The following is a 12,308-nucleotide window of genomic DNA, read 5'->3' on the forward strand; positions in this document are numbered from 1 at the left end:
TCGGGTCTGTCGCCGTCAGGCTGCTCGCCTTCGCCCTCGCCGCCCCCTCGAGATAACTTCGACATGAGGGGCGGTCGATATATATACCCCCTCTCGACCGTGATAACCTATACAACGGCAGCACCCCCCTCGGCCCTCTCGCTCGACCAAAACTCTCGAGGCCACCCAAATTTACCAAGTTAAAAGAGCGTTGTCGTCGAGGCCACCCCAAACCCTTGAAGCGTTGTGTCGAGGCGATCCCAAACCCTAGAGAAGCAGCGTCGAGGCCACTAACATGATTCCTTATTGTGATTAGCTAGCTAGTTCTACGTTTGCCACTAATAAATATCCATCTGTACCATGTTTGAATAATAATTGACATGTTGTAAATATTTTCAGAAACTATGGAGCATTACCGAGATGAAGCAATAGAAGCGATGTTGGGGGAGATAATTGCAGAAGGAACTGATGTCATTGCGTCATTTTTCACCGACGTCGTTGGTCAGCAAGGACTGGGTGAAGAAGAGGGCTATGTTCATGATGGCTCCGGCCCATTAATGCTGGTACAAGAAGAGGGCTATGTTCATGATGGCTCCGGTGATGACCCAATGGAGGTACAAGAAGGAGACCGTGCTGACTGCTCCGGTGACCGAGCCGAGTCCGGCCAGGTATATATATATATATATATATATATATATATATATATATTAGTTAAGCCCGTGCTGACTAGTTAATTGATGCATTCATTGTTTTGGTATATGTACACATATTAATTACTCTCGTCTTTCTTCCTTTTAATTTCTAGCCCTCCAGATCGAGCACAACTTCGGTAAGGAGACGAGGCCCGAAGAAAAAGTTGAGGTCGGATGAAAGGTTTGAGATCATAGAAATCGCGCCCAACGGCGAACCGATTGAACTCATCCGGACAAAGAACACATTTTCTGCTCAGTGCAGGGTTCTTGTTAGGGACAAGATCCCGATCAGCATCCAGCAATGGTATAAGCCTAAGGACGACCCTGAGGTGTCTTATGTCAATGATATGCAGAAAGAAGATCTTTGGACTCAGCTGAAGGCAAATTTCACCCTACCGCCAGAGGAGGATCCGGAGAAGCCAGTTAAAGAGCAATTAATCAAGTCTTGTGCTCTTAAGAAGATGGCAACCCTATTCAGGAGGTGGAGGAAAGAGTTGAACCATTTTGTCGGAAAAACACACACCAGAATTCATCGGCAAATATGAGAAGATCAAAGATCACTTGCCCGCATTTGTGGCCCATAAGACATCGGAAAAGAGTAAGAAGATGTCGGCGACGAACAAGCAAAATGCTGAGAAGAAGAAGCTTCACCATCGCACGGGGTCAGGTGGCTACCTCAAAGCCCGGCCTAAGTGGTTCAAGGAGGAGAATGATCTGCTTGAAAAAGGGATCGAACCAGAGACAATGAGATGGCCAGACCGTTGCCGGAATTGGTTCTTCGGGGCTGGCGGAACCTTGGACCCTGTATCAGGGATGTGCCATTGGACGGACGAGCAACTGGAAATAACAGTCAAGAACCTTCGGCACTATATCAATGCAACGCAGAAAGGGACGTTCATACCAGACAGGGAGAAGGACGAGCTCACAATGGCCCTCAGGAATCCTGAGCACCCTGGACGGACACGAGGCACGCCAGGCTCCATTCCGTGGAAGGTTGGTTTTCCGGACGCAAGGGGTTACAAAACCCACGAGAGGAGGAAGAAACTGGAGCAGTGCCAACTGCAGGCGCTGCACGAAAGGGTAATGGGGCTAGAGGAACGAGAAGAGGAACGAGAAGCAGCAAATCGCAGCAAACGACCCGCCGAAGCTTCCCTCGAAGCTACCCCGCCATCTCAGCGGAGAAGCAGCGTGGCTTCCACTGAGCTGCTTCAGCCGGAGCATGTCTTGACGGCTCCTGCCAGCTATCCCGTGAATGCTATCACGGAGTCTCAACATTGCCACATTATGGCGCGATGGATGAATTTGAAGGTCAAGGCGGCTGTTGGCTCTGTTTATCCTACTGGATCCGGAGCAACTTATCACTGTCGGCCGATTCTAGAAGGATATGCTAAGGTGATGGTGGATGAAATAACGGAGGGATTTGAGGACCTCCTGCTTGACCACCCTACCGGTGAAGGGGAGACTAGGCTGGGTTCTGCTCTTAAGACTCCATGCCTATGGCGGAAGGAGCTCATCAACCTTCCGAACTGGACGCCTCCGCCTCCTCCTCCTCCTCCGGTGAGTCAGGGCACTCCGCCTCCTCCACCGCCTCCTCCTCCGGTGAGTGACGATCAGGGCACGCGTCGCGGCACTCCGCCTCCTTCTCCGGCGCGTGGCGGCACTCCGCCTCCTTCTCCGCCTGCGCCGGCGCTCCCGAGCAGCCAGCAACCTCCTCCTTCTCCGCCTCGCCAGCAAGGGCGGAAGAGACCCGCCGCCGCCCCGGCTGCTCCGGCGCGTCGTACTCCTTGTCCTCCGCCTCGTAAGCAAGCACGAAAGAAGACAAACGCTGCAGCCGCTCCGTCTGCTCCAGTGTCTAGCAGCACAACCAGAGGCAGGAAGCAATACAGATACGGTCCACCTCTCAAGCCTCTAGAGAAGTTACCGTATGAGAGGACCGAGGAGGAAAACGATACGATTGTGCGGACCCACGTGAAGGAGTTCTTTGAAGGGGTGAAAGCAAAGAGACATCCACCTTCGGAGGAGAAGGTAGATCCGGTGAAAGCAAAGCGCACTATCGATGCCCTGAGGAAACCACCAAAGTCTCCGCCGAGAACCAACTATCAGCGCATTACTAAACAGACATATCTCCAAGCCCAGCGGTCGGGAACTACTGTCAGTGATAAAAGGTTAAAAGAATGAGCAAAGGGGAAAAAAATTGCCCAGCTCGGCGAACAAGCACAGCAATCGTGCCCCCCCGCTCAATGTGTCTAATGCTCCGGGGACGGTGGCCGGTTATGGAAATCTTGCAGATTACCTGCCTGACGATCAACTTCCTGATTTCTTGGAGGTGGACGAACACAGATACGAGTACGGGAAGCCTCTCGTCAAAGATGAAAAATCTCTGAGAACAAAGATGCGAAGATTCCATAATTGGTACATGGAAACCTGCAGAGAGTCTGGGGGTACGAATGCTTTGTATCTGAATATTAAAGAGGAGCACGACCTCATTGCAACTGATCTGTTGACTGTTCCATTTGATGAGTTCTTCGCGTTCTTCAATCAAAAGGCCCTCGATAAACTAATGGTCTTTTGCTACTGTCTATAAGTACTATTTCTGTCATTAAGTCTCTATATATAGCTCGGCTCTTTCATTGCATGTATTTATAATTAATTATCCTCAATATATTATGCAGATTGAAGATCGTCGAGTGCAAAAAACAAGAAATTTATGATATTGGGTTCATTAACACAAATATCATAGATGAATTTTTGGTTAAAAAGGACGTCAAAGAGGCCGAGGACAACTTGCTACGATCGTTGATCAAAGATCAAAATAAAGATAACATACTCTTTCCTTACAACGGCAAGTGAGTGTTACTATCGTGTGCATATTCGGTTTCCCTTATTACTCGAGCGAGGTTATAGTAATGTAATTGATGAGTTATGCATGTGTGCACAGGTACCACTATGTTCTTCTGGAGATTAAGCTTGACCGGGGACTAGTAACCGTCTTAGACTCGAGACGGAAAGAACCCGAAACCTATGCGGACATGACTGAATTGCTCAACAAGTAAGTTCAATCGATCATTATCTCAGCATATCGACAACTTTTTGTTCATTTCCTGATATCTCAAGTAATAATAATTATTTTCTTTGTCTTGCAGGGTTTGGAAACAGTTCACCGCAGAAGCTCTGGGACTGGCGAAGGAGCTGTGATATACATACCCGAAAGTAAGTACTACTGACTAGCTAGTTGCGCGCATCTCCCGTTGATTCTATAGCTATACTTTCATCAATGCCATTTATAATGCTTCATTATCAGTTTGATTGACCTCTATTTCTCGTAAAGTGCTTGTGGGAGGAACAAGGGAATGATTTCTGTGGATACTACGTGTGCGAGTTCATCCACACCGCGACTTTGAAAAACAAGCGAGGCTACTCTAAAAGACAATATGAAGTGCGTAAGCAATAATATTCACAATTTCATTTTATTACACCATCATTTCTGTTGAGTTTCATTCATATATATGTATTAATTAACCCCCTTCTTCAAATTAGACGTGGCAGATGCGGAATGAACTCCTAGAACCAGATTGCATGAAAGCAATTCAAGAGGAATTGGCGGGATTCTTTCTTGACCACGTCATCAATAAAGCCGGAGAATACCATGTGGAAGTTGATTTCAAATGCTAGGGGATTATAATTAAGAGATCTTATACATATTGTACATGAATGTAGCCAGTAGCGTCGGATACATGATACGAAAACTTGTTGTTCGAGCAATCTCTCGGAGAAGGAGAGGTCGATCGATCACTTCTCTCGCTATGCATGATGAACTTCTGTACTCAATGGTTCTCTCGATCACTTATGTATATATAGTACGTAGCCTCGACCAAGCACGGACATAAGAGAGAACACTTCTCTCTATTAATTAGCTAGCTATCACAATATATGAAACACCTAAATTAACCGCCCAAAACCCCCAACCCCCCTCCTTTAAAAAAAAACCCCAGCCACTGGAATGCTGACGCGTGGATGGCTTTTGGTCCCGGTTGGTGCCACCAACCGGGACCAAAGGCCCCCTGACTGGGCTAGGCGCACAGGTCCACGTGGAGGCACATTGGTCCCGGTTCGTGTTTGAACCGGGACTAATGGGTGGAGGTATTAGTAACGACCCATTAGTCATGGTTCAAGAACCGGGACTAAAGGCCCTTACGAACCGGGACTATTAGGTGTTTTTCTACTAGTGTAATTAAGCGTCGATCCTGTACAAATAAGCACCGATGCTTAAGGAAAACCTGCTTTATTTCTCCAAGCACCTCTCCTAAGCACCTTGCATTGTACAAGACATGAGTATTCTAGGGACAATCCGTCTGGATCTTGTTGTCAAATCAAGAGGCATCGCTGCTGTTGAGAAGTATTTCATGGACCTCCCAGAAACTTCTAAAACTCATCTCACATTTGGCGCTCTTCTGAATTGTTATTGCAAAAGAGTTGATGGCCGAGAGTATTTGGCTGTTCGGCGGCACGATGTAAGGGGTCTGCTAGAGATGATCTTGTCTTTTCCCAACCAAACAAGGAATAGTATATACTTGCTGTAACAGAAAAACTCACCAAAACTGGTTTCCCTAAAAACCCTGCACAAACTGGTTTTCTATAATCTCCTGCATAATTATTGATATCCAAACAACCACTTCAGATTGGGAAACGATTTAGAAACACCGGGTGATTGCATTATTCATGGATGGTGTCCAACTGATATTATGAACATTTTACTGATGGCCGGGTAACTTTGTTTTTATATTATGATCATAATTTTTAGGAAGGAAAGGGTATCACTCACACTCTTTAATCATTCTGAACAAGGGAAAAATGAATCTCGATGCACACACGGAGTGCTTCTTGATGGGACAGACTCTAACTGATAAACCGCAATTATGTATAGGCACTTCAAATTAGACAAATCGAGCACTTCTCCATGGAACAGAACCTGAATTTGCGGTGGAACATTTCCTTTCTGAATTTCCTGCTTTCTCTATGGATCCACAAGCAGTCAACCAGATTGTCCAAACTCTCTTTCAGTTCTTTCTAAAATGTCAACTCACCAGCAAGAAAACACATAGGAAGTTCAGTATTAGTGTACATTCATAACTAATGGCAACCGGAAGAACCCAAGAGAAGACGTGTGGACCCACCCATTGCAACAATCACCAAGCCGCCGCGGTGTCTCCTCGACATCCACCAGTAGTGTTGGAGGAGGCAAATTCTCGTCGCCCGGTTCGACAGTGGCCACGGAAACCTTGAAGACGTTCGGGGGGATCGGCCGGCTGTGGAACAATGGTTCCTTCGGCTTCATTATCGTCTCCTTCCCCACGTCCAGCTTCTGGTCGCCGATGGTGTACAATATGGTGCACGGGGTTTCGTCGGCCTGTAAAGAAAAGTCTGCGACGTGAGACATCAGAAAGGCAACGAAAACGGGAGATTATACATTTATATTGAAGGGGGCCGGTGTGACAGATACCGTGAGGGCATCGAGCTCAGTCAAAGACGAAGCACCGTCGAGCACGTCCGGTGCGGGAGCAGGTGCGGGAGCCGGTGCGGGAGCAGGTGCTCCCAAGAAGTCAGCAAGGGGAAAGTCCTCTGCATTTTTTTCTGGATTTTGCCTTGTCCAAGTGATAACGCCCGTCACCAAGGAAGTAGACAAATCTGCAACCACCTGTTTTGCGGCAGCTACCGCTATTGCGACTGTTTGAGATGATTTCTTCTCAACCGCAATCTCAACCTTCTTGTCGATGTTTTCTTCAGTTAACCCCCGTCTTTCCTTTCTCTCCTCCATGGTCTCACGGTAGTACTTCTTCCACGTGGCGCCGTCTCCGACACCGTGCACACGTCCATACGACGGTCGAGTATCCACCGGTTGTTGTTTCAATATATTCAACGCCCGGTTGAATGGAGTGTCCCACTTGGGCCTCGCGAATGACTCAGACGGCGAGTCGCTTTCGGCCGCAATCCGGTGCTGCTCTCTCTGCAAAAGGCACAAGGATCATTTACAAATATGACTAATGTGTGCAGTCGAATTGATCAGAAACTAAAATTACCAGCAGTCTCATGAACTCCATAATGACCGGTGTTGTCTCGTAAACCTTCTTCACTAGGTCCCAACGGTGTTGGGCCCTCAGGACGTCACGCTCCTGCGGGACGGTGAAATCCGCCAAGGGGTCTGGGATGCCCAGACTCGCGGCTTCTGCGTCCTCCTTGGCCAATTTGGACCTCTTTCCACCGTAACCACGGCTTCCGAGGTGGTGGCTCCCAATGTTCCTCTCTTGAAGCCCCTTCATGTACTTAGACTTGTTTTTGGCAGCTTCGGCCTCGCAAGCCTCCTTGAATATTTGAAACTGGTCTTCCATAATTGTCGGATTATCCTTTACAATCTCGGAGTAGGGTTCCTTCTTCTCGATGATCCTTGCTTTCACTCGAGTTTTCCAGGCGGCCAATGCGTCTCTAAACTTGGTCATGGCGTGTTTGTTTATCTTCTTCATTGCCATGTCCTCGTCTGGATCTTGATTATCCTTCTCATTCCGGCCCGGGAACAAGAATATCTGGTGAAACTTCTTTAGGAGGGAGCTCCTCATATTTTCTATCTTTCGTAGTTTCTCATCGTTGATGGTGGCGGTTGTCTGTACGATGCAGCCTATTTGATTGCCGTAGCACGAGCGAGCTTCCTCGGACACCTTTGGCTCAAAAATGACGTCGTCCACCTCCGTGACCACCAGCCTAGTAGTCCTGAGTTTGTTAGGAAGCCGTTACCTCTTTGCTTTCGGTTCTACACCGGCTCTGCTCCCCGAGGCAGCACCGGTCTCAGTCTCAGTGCCGGTCCCAATGCCGGTCTGAGTCTCAGCGCCGGTCTCAGTCTCAGCACCGGTCTGCGTGTCGGTCTCAGTCCCCGATGCCACTAGTGGGCCCAGCAACAACATCGGTTGATCGTCGGTAAGGCTAAAAAATTCGTCTGCCGCCCGGTAGGCGTCGACGCAATCACCAGAACCATGTCCTTCATCGTTGCTAGCCATGTTTTCTATGATTAAATCGAGTCAATTAATTCTAGACCTAATAAACTGAATAATGACATAAAAAAGGCCTATTGTTTTGCAGGAATGTTGACTCCTTCCTGTTGCGGCAAGTCCCGGGCACTCGATATGTCCTAGTTTGTTGCACAAGTCATGCCGAAATTCACGGAAAATTTCGGCATGACCATTGCTAAAAAGTGGACAAATCGAGAACCTGAAATTTGCCGGAACAGAAATGAATCAACATTCCGGCAAAACATAGGCCACTCAGCATCATTCCCTGGAAACAACAAAGCCACTTGGGCACAATCGAACCACTTCAATGAAAAGATATAACATGACCACTTCAATGAAAAGATATAATGAATAATAAAAGTGTAGGAAGGGATCATCTTTAAAATAAAATTTGCCTAAATTCTTTTCCTTCACTAAACACTTCTCTGCCTAGGACAAAACCCAAATTATGTTGATCTAGCTATTCCTCTCTCTCACACAAACACACATTATTATCTCTAACCCTTCTCTGCCTAGGACATAACTCAATTAAATTGCAAAGGAACTCCATTTCTCTAACCCTTCTGACCTAATGCTCTAAAATAACATTTTCCTCTAACCTAGCCAACCTACTTAATGTAGCTTGTTAATCCAACGAACCTAATTAACCTACCTATTTAACCTAGTTAGTTAATCTAGTTTACCTACATAATTAACCTAATTAAACAAGTTAACGCAGCTAGTTCTCTGTCAAAGCCCTAAATAAATTTTTGCACTAATTAACCTAGATAATTAACCTAATTAAACTAGTTAACCTGACTAGTTCTCTGTCAAAGCCCTCACTAATTTTTGCACTAACCTAGATAATTAACCTAATTAAACTAGTTAACCTAACTACTTCTCTGTCAAAGCCCTAACTAAATTTTTGCCCTAACCTAGATAATTAAGCTAATTAAACTAGCTAACCTATGCATGAGAGAGAGAGAGGAGAGGTGGGGGCTTACAGAGGATGGCTCCGGTGGTGGCGAGGGAGGCAGTGGTGGCGAGGGAGGGCAGTGTTGGCGAGGGAGGCAGGGGCGTCTCCGGTGACGGCGAGGGAGGCAGTTCTGGCGAGGGAGGATCCAGTGGCGTCGACGGCGGCTCCGGTGGCGTTGATGAGGCCGCGCGGCTCCGTGGCGTTGGGCGCGGCTCCGGTGGCGTCGACGGCGCACGGCTCTGGTGGCGTCGACGTCGGCAGGAGACGACGGCGAAGTGGGGTGATGGCAAAATTGGGAAGATGGTGGTGGGGTGGGTCGAGGGATTTGGGGGAGAAGTGGTGGCCGGGGGGAAATGGTTTTTTGGTTAAGTCAAATTTAGCGGCAGTGCATTTCGCGAAACGCGCTATAGCTAAGATAGCTACAGCGGTTTTCACAAAACATACTGCTGTTATAGCTATGTAATTTTCTTCCATTTTTTATTTTCTTTTCTGTTTCTATAGCGGGGGTCTAGGACACGCGCTGCAGCTATGTTAGCTATAGCGCCTCTTACAAACACACGCTACTGCTATGCCTTCCTCCGTTTTTTCGCTTTTTCAATTATTATGCTTTACATTTTATTTTTTCCTTTCTCCTTTTTCTATTTCTTTCATTTTCATTTACTTTTCTATTTGTTTTTCATCTTATTTTATTTCCATTAGTAGTAGTGCTCTTCGTAGGAAACGGGCTACTACTTATACCGTAGCCGTAGCGCGCTTCTTCCAAGCCCGCTACTGCTATGTGTATCCTATCATTCTACCAACGGGAATATTAGTAGTAGCGCTTTTGGCACTACAGGCGCTGCTGCTAAGGGTGTATCTGTAGCGCGGTTTTTCCTCAGTTGCTACTGCTATCTAGCACTAGCGCTCTTTTTTAACCCACGCCGTTGCTAAATTTCTGTGTATAGGCTTTTCCCTAGTAGTGAGGGAATGACTTTCCTTCTCTCTCTATCTTCTGCCGTGGTCGAGTTTTGAGTCTTACTCAACTTTGCACCTTGCAATATAGGCAAGAACCTTTTCTTTGACTGATCCATTTTAAACTTCTTCAAAATCTTGTCAAGGTATGTGCTTTATGAAAGTCGTATTAAGCATCTCGATCTATCCCTATAGATCTTGATGCCCAATATATAAGTAGCTTTGATAATCCCCAAGTGCAGGGAATCATTGTAGAAATTCCCAAAGGTGGAAGTGATAAGTATGGAGTGTCGAACCCACAAGGAGCTAAAGGTAAGATCAATATTCTCTCAAGTCCTATCTACCACTGATATGACTCTATGTACACCGAACGTTTGCTTCCAACTAGAAACGAGAAATAAAACTATGTTGTGGGTATGAAGAGGATAACTTTGCATGATATCGGATAGCTAAATTATGAAAATAGGTGTAGTTATCATAAAGTTGGAATATATTACTAAATATTATAAATAGCGAGTGTGGAATAATAATGGATCGGTATGCGGAATTATCCTAGGCAATTGTTAACAAGACCGGTAGTCGTCATTGCAATTTCATATGAGGGAGAGGCATAAGCTAACATACTTTGTCTTCCTGGATCATATCCACTTATGATTGGAACTCCAGCAAGCATCCGCTACTACTAAATATCATTAAGGTAAAACCCAACCATAGCATTAAAGTATCAAGTCCCCTTTATCCCATACGCAACAACCCCCTTACTCGGGTTTATGCTTCTGTCACTCAAGCAACCCACTATAAGCGAATCATAATCGTATTGCAACACCCTACAGCGGGAATCCCTCACGCTTGCGCGACATGGAGGGCACAATAGGACATCACCAAAATAAAACATACAACTCATACCAATCTAGATCATCAATCAACCCAAAGACAAATGATATCTACTCAAAACATCATAGGATAGTAACACATCATTGGAGCATAATATGTGGCATAAAGCACCATTTTCAAGTAGGGATTACAGCGGGGTGCGAGAGAGTGAACCGCATAATGGAGATGAGGATGGTGATGTTGATGAAGACGATCACCGCGGCGATGATTCCCCTCTCGATGGCACTCCGGCACCATCGAGAGAGAGGAGGAGAGCTTCTCCCCCTTGTGCTTCTTCCTCCATGGCCTTTCCCCTGGTTGGGGAGGTGTTCCACCTTTGGTCCTTGGCCTTCATGGCCATAATGGCCCTTCCGAGATCCTCCTCCATGGCCTCCGGTGATGATGGTCCCCTCCGGCAGGGTGCCAGAGAGGGCCTAGATTGATTTCTCGTGGCTACAGAGGCTTGCGGTGGCGGAACTCCCGATATAGGTTATTTTCTGGAGGTTTGGGCATTTATAGGAGAGGTTGGCATCGACAACAAGTCAGGGGCTCCACGGGGAGTCCACGAGGCACAGGGGCGCGACCCAGGGGGGTGGGGGCACCCTCCACCCTCGTGGGCCCCACGAGACTCCCCACCGGTAGATTTTTGTTCCTGTATTTTTTATATTTTCCACAAAAAATCTCCGTTGATTTTTAGCACATTCCGAGAACATTTATTTCTGTACAAAAACAACACCACAGTAGTTCTGCAGAAAATAGCGTCAGTCCGGGTTAGTTCTAATCAAATCATACCAAAATGATATAAAACTATTGTAAACATGGCATGAATACTTTATGAATTATAGATACGTTGGAGACGTATCAAGCTTCACCGAGGTCTTTCACTGCAAAATTCTTATTCAAGTATCCTTTTATGCTATCCATAAATTCTGTATCATTTGCAGTTGATAATATGTCATCAACATATAATATCAGAAATGCTACAAAGCTCCCACTCACTTTCTTGTAAATACAGGCTTCATCATAAGTCGGTATAAAACCATATGCTTTGATCACCTCAACAAAGCGTATAATTCCAACTCCGAGATTCTTGCATCAGTCCATAGATGGATTGCTGGAGTTTGCACACTTTGTTAGCACCTTTAGGATCAAAAAAACCTTCTGGTTGCATCATATACAACTCTTCTTTAACAAATCTATTAAGGAATACAGTTTTGACCTCCATTTGCCAAATTTCATAATTATAAAATGCTGCAAGTGCTAGCATGATTCGGATAGACTTAAGCATCACTACAGGTGAGAAGGTCTCTGTAACGCCCCAGATATACTTTCCATATTTGTATCCAACTCTTGCCGTCTCCGGCGCTAAGTTATATTTATTTCTCGGGTTCGGGTCTTTGTCTCCGTGTGTTGTTTTTGTTTTCTTGCATCTCATATCATGTCATCATGTGCATTGCATTTGCATACATGTTCATCTCATGCATTCGAGCATTTTCCCCGTTGTCCGTTTTGCATTCCGGCGCTTCGTTCTCCACCGGTGGCCTTTTCTAGCTTTCTTTCGTGTGTGGGGATCAAACATTTCCGGATTGTACCGAGACTTGCCATGCGGCCTTGGTTTACTACCAGTAGACCGCCTGTCAAGTTTCGTATCATTTGGACTTCGTTTGATACTCCAACGGTTAACCGAGGGACCGAAAAGGCCTCGTGTGTGTTGCAGCCCAACACCCCTTCAAATTTGGCCCAAAACCCACCAAACTCCGCTCCATGTCCTAGAGCGTTCGATCACGATCGCGTGGGCGA

Source organism: Triticum aestivum, chromosome 4A (assembly GCF_018294505.1).
Source record: "Triticum aestivum cultivar Chinese Spring chromosome 4A, IWGSC CS RefSeq v2.1, whole genome shotgun sequence".
In the NCBI taxonomy this organism is placed as follows: Eukaryota; Viridiplantae; Streptophyta; class Magnoliopsida; order Poales; family Poaceae; genus Triticum; species Triticum aestivum.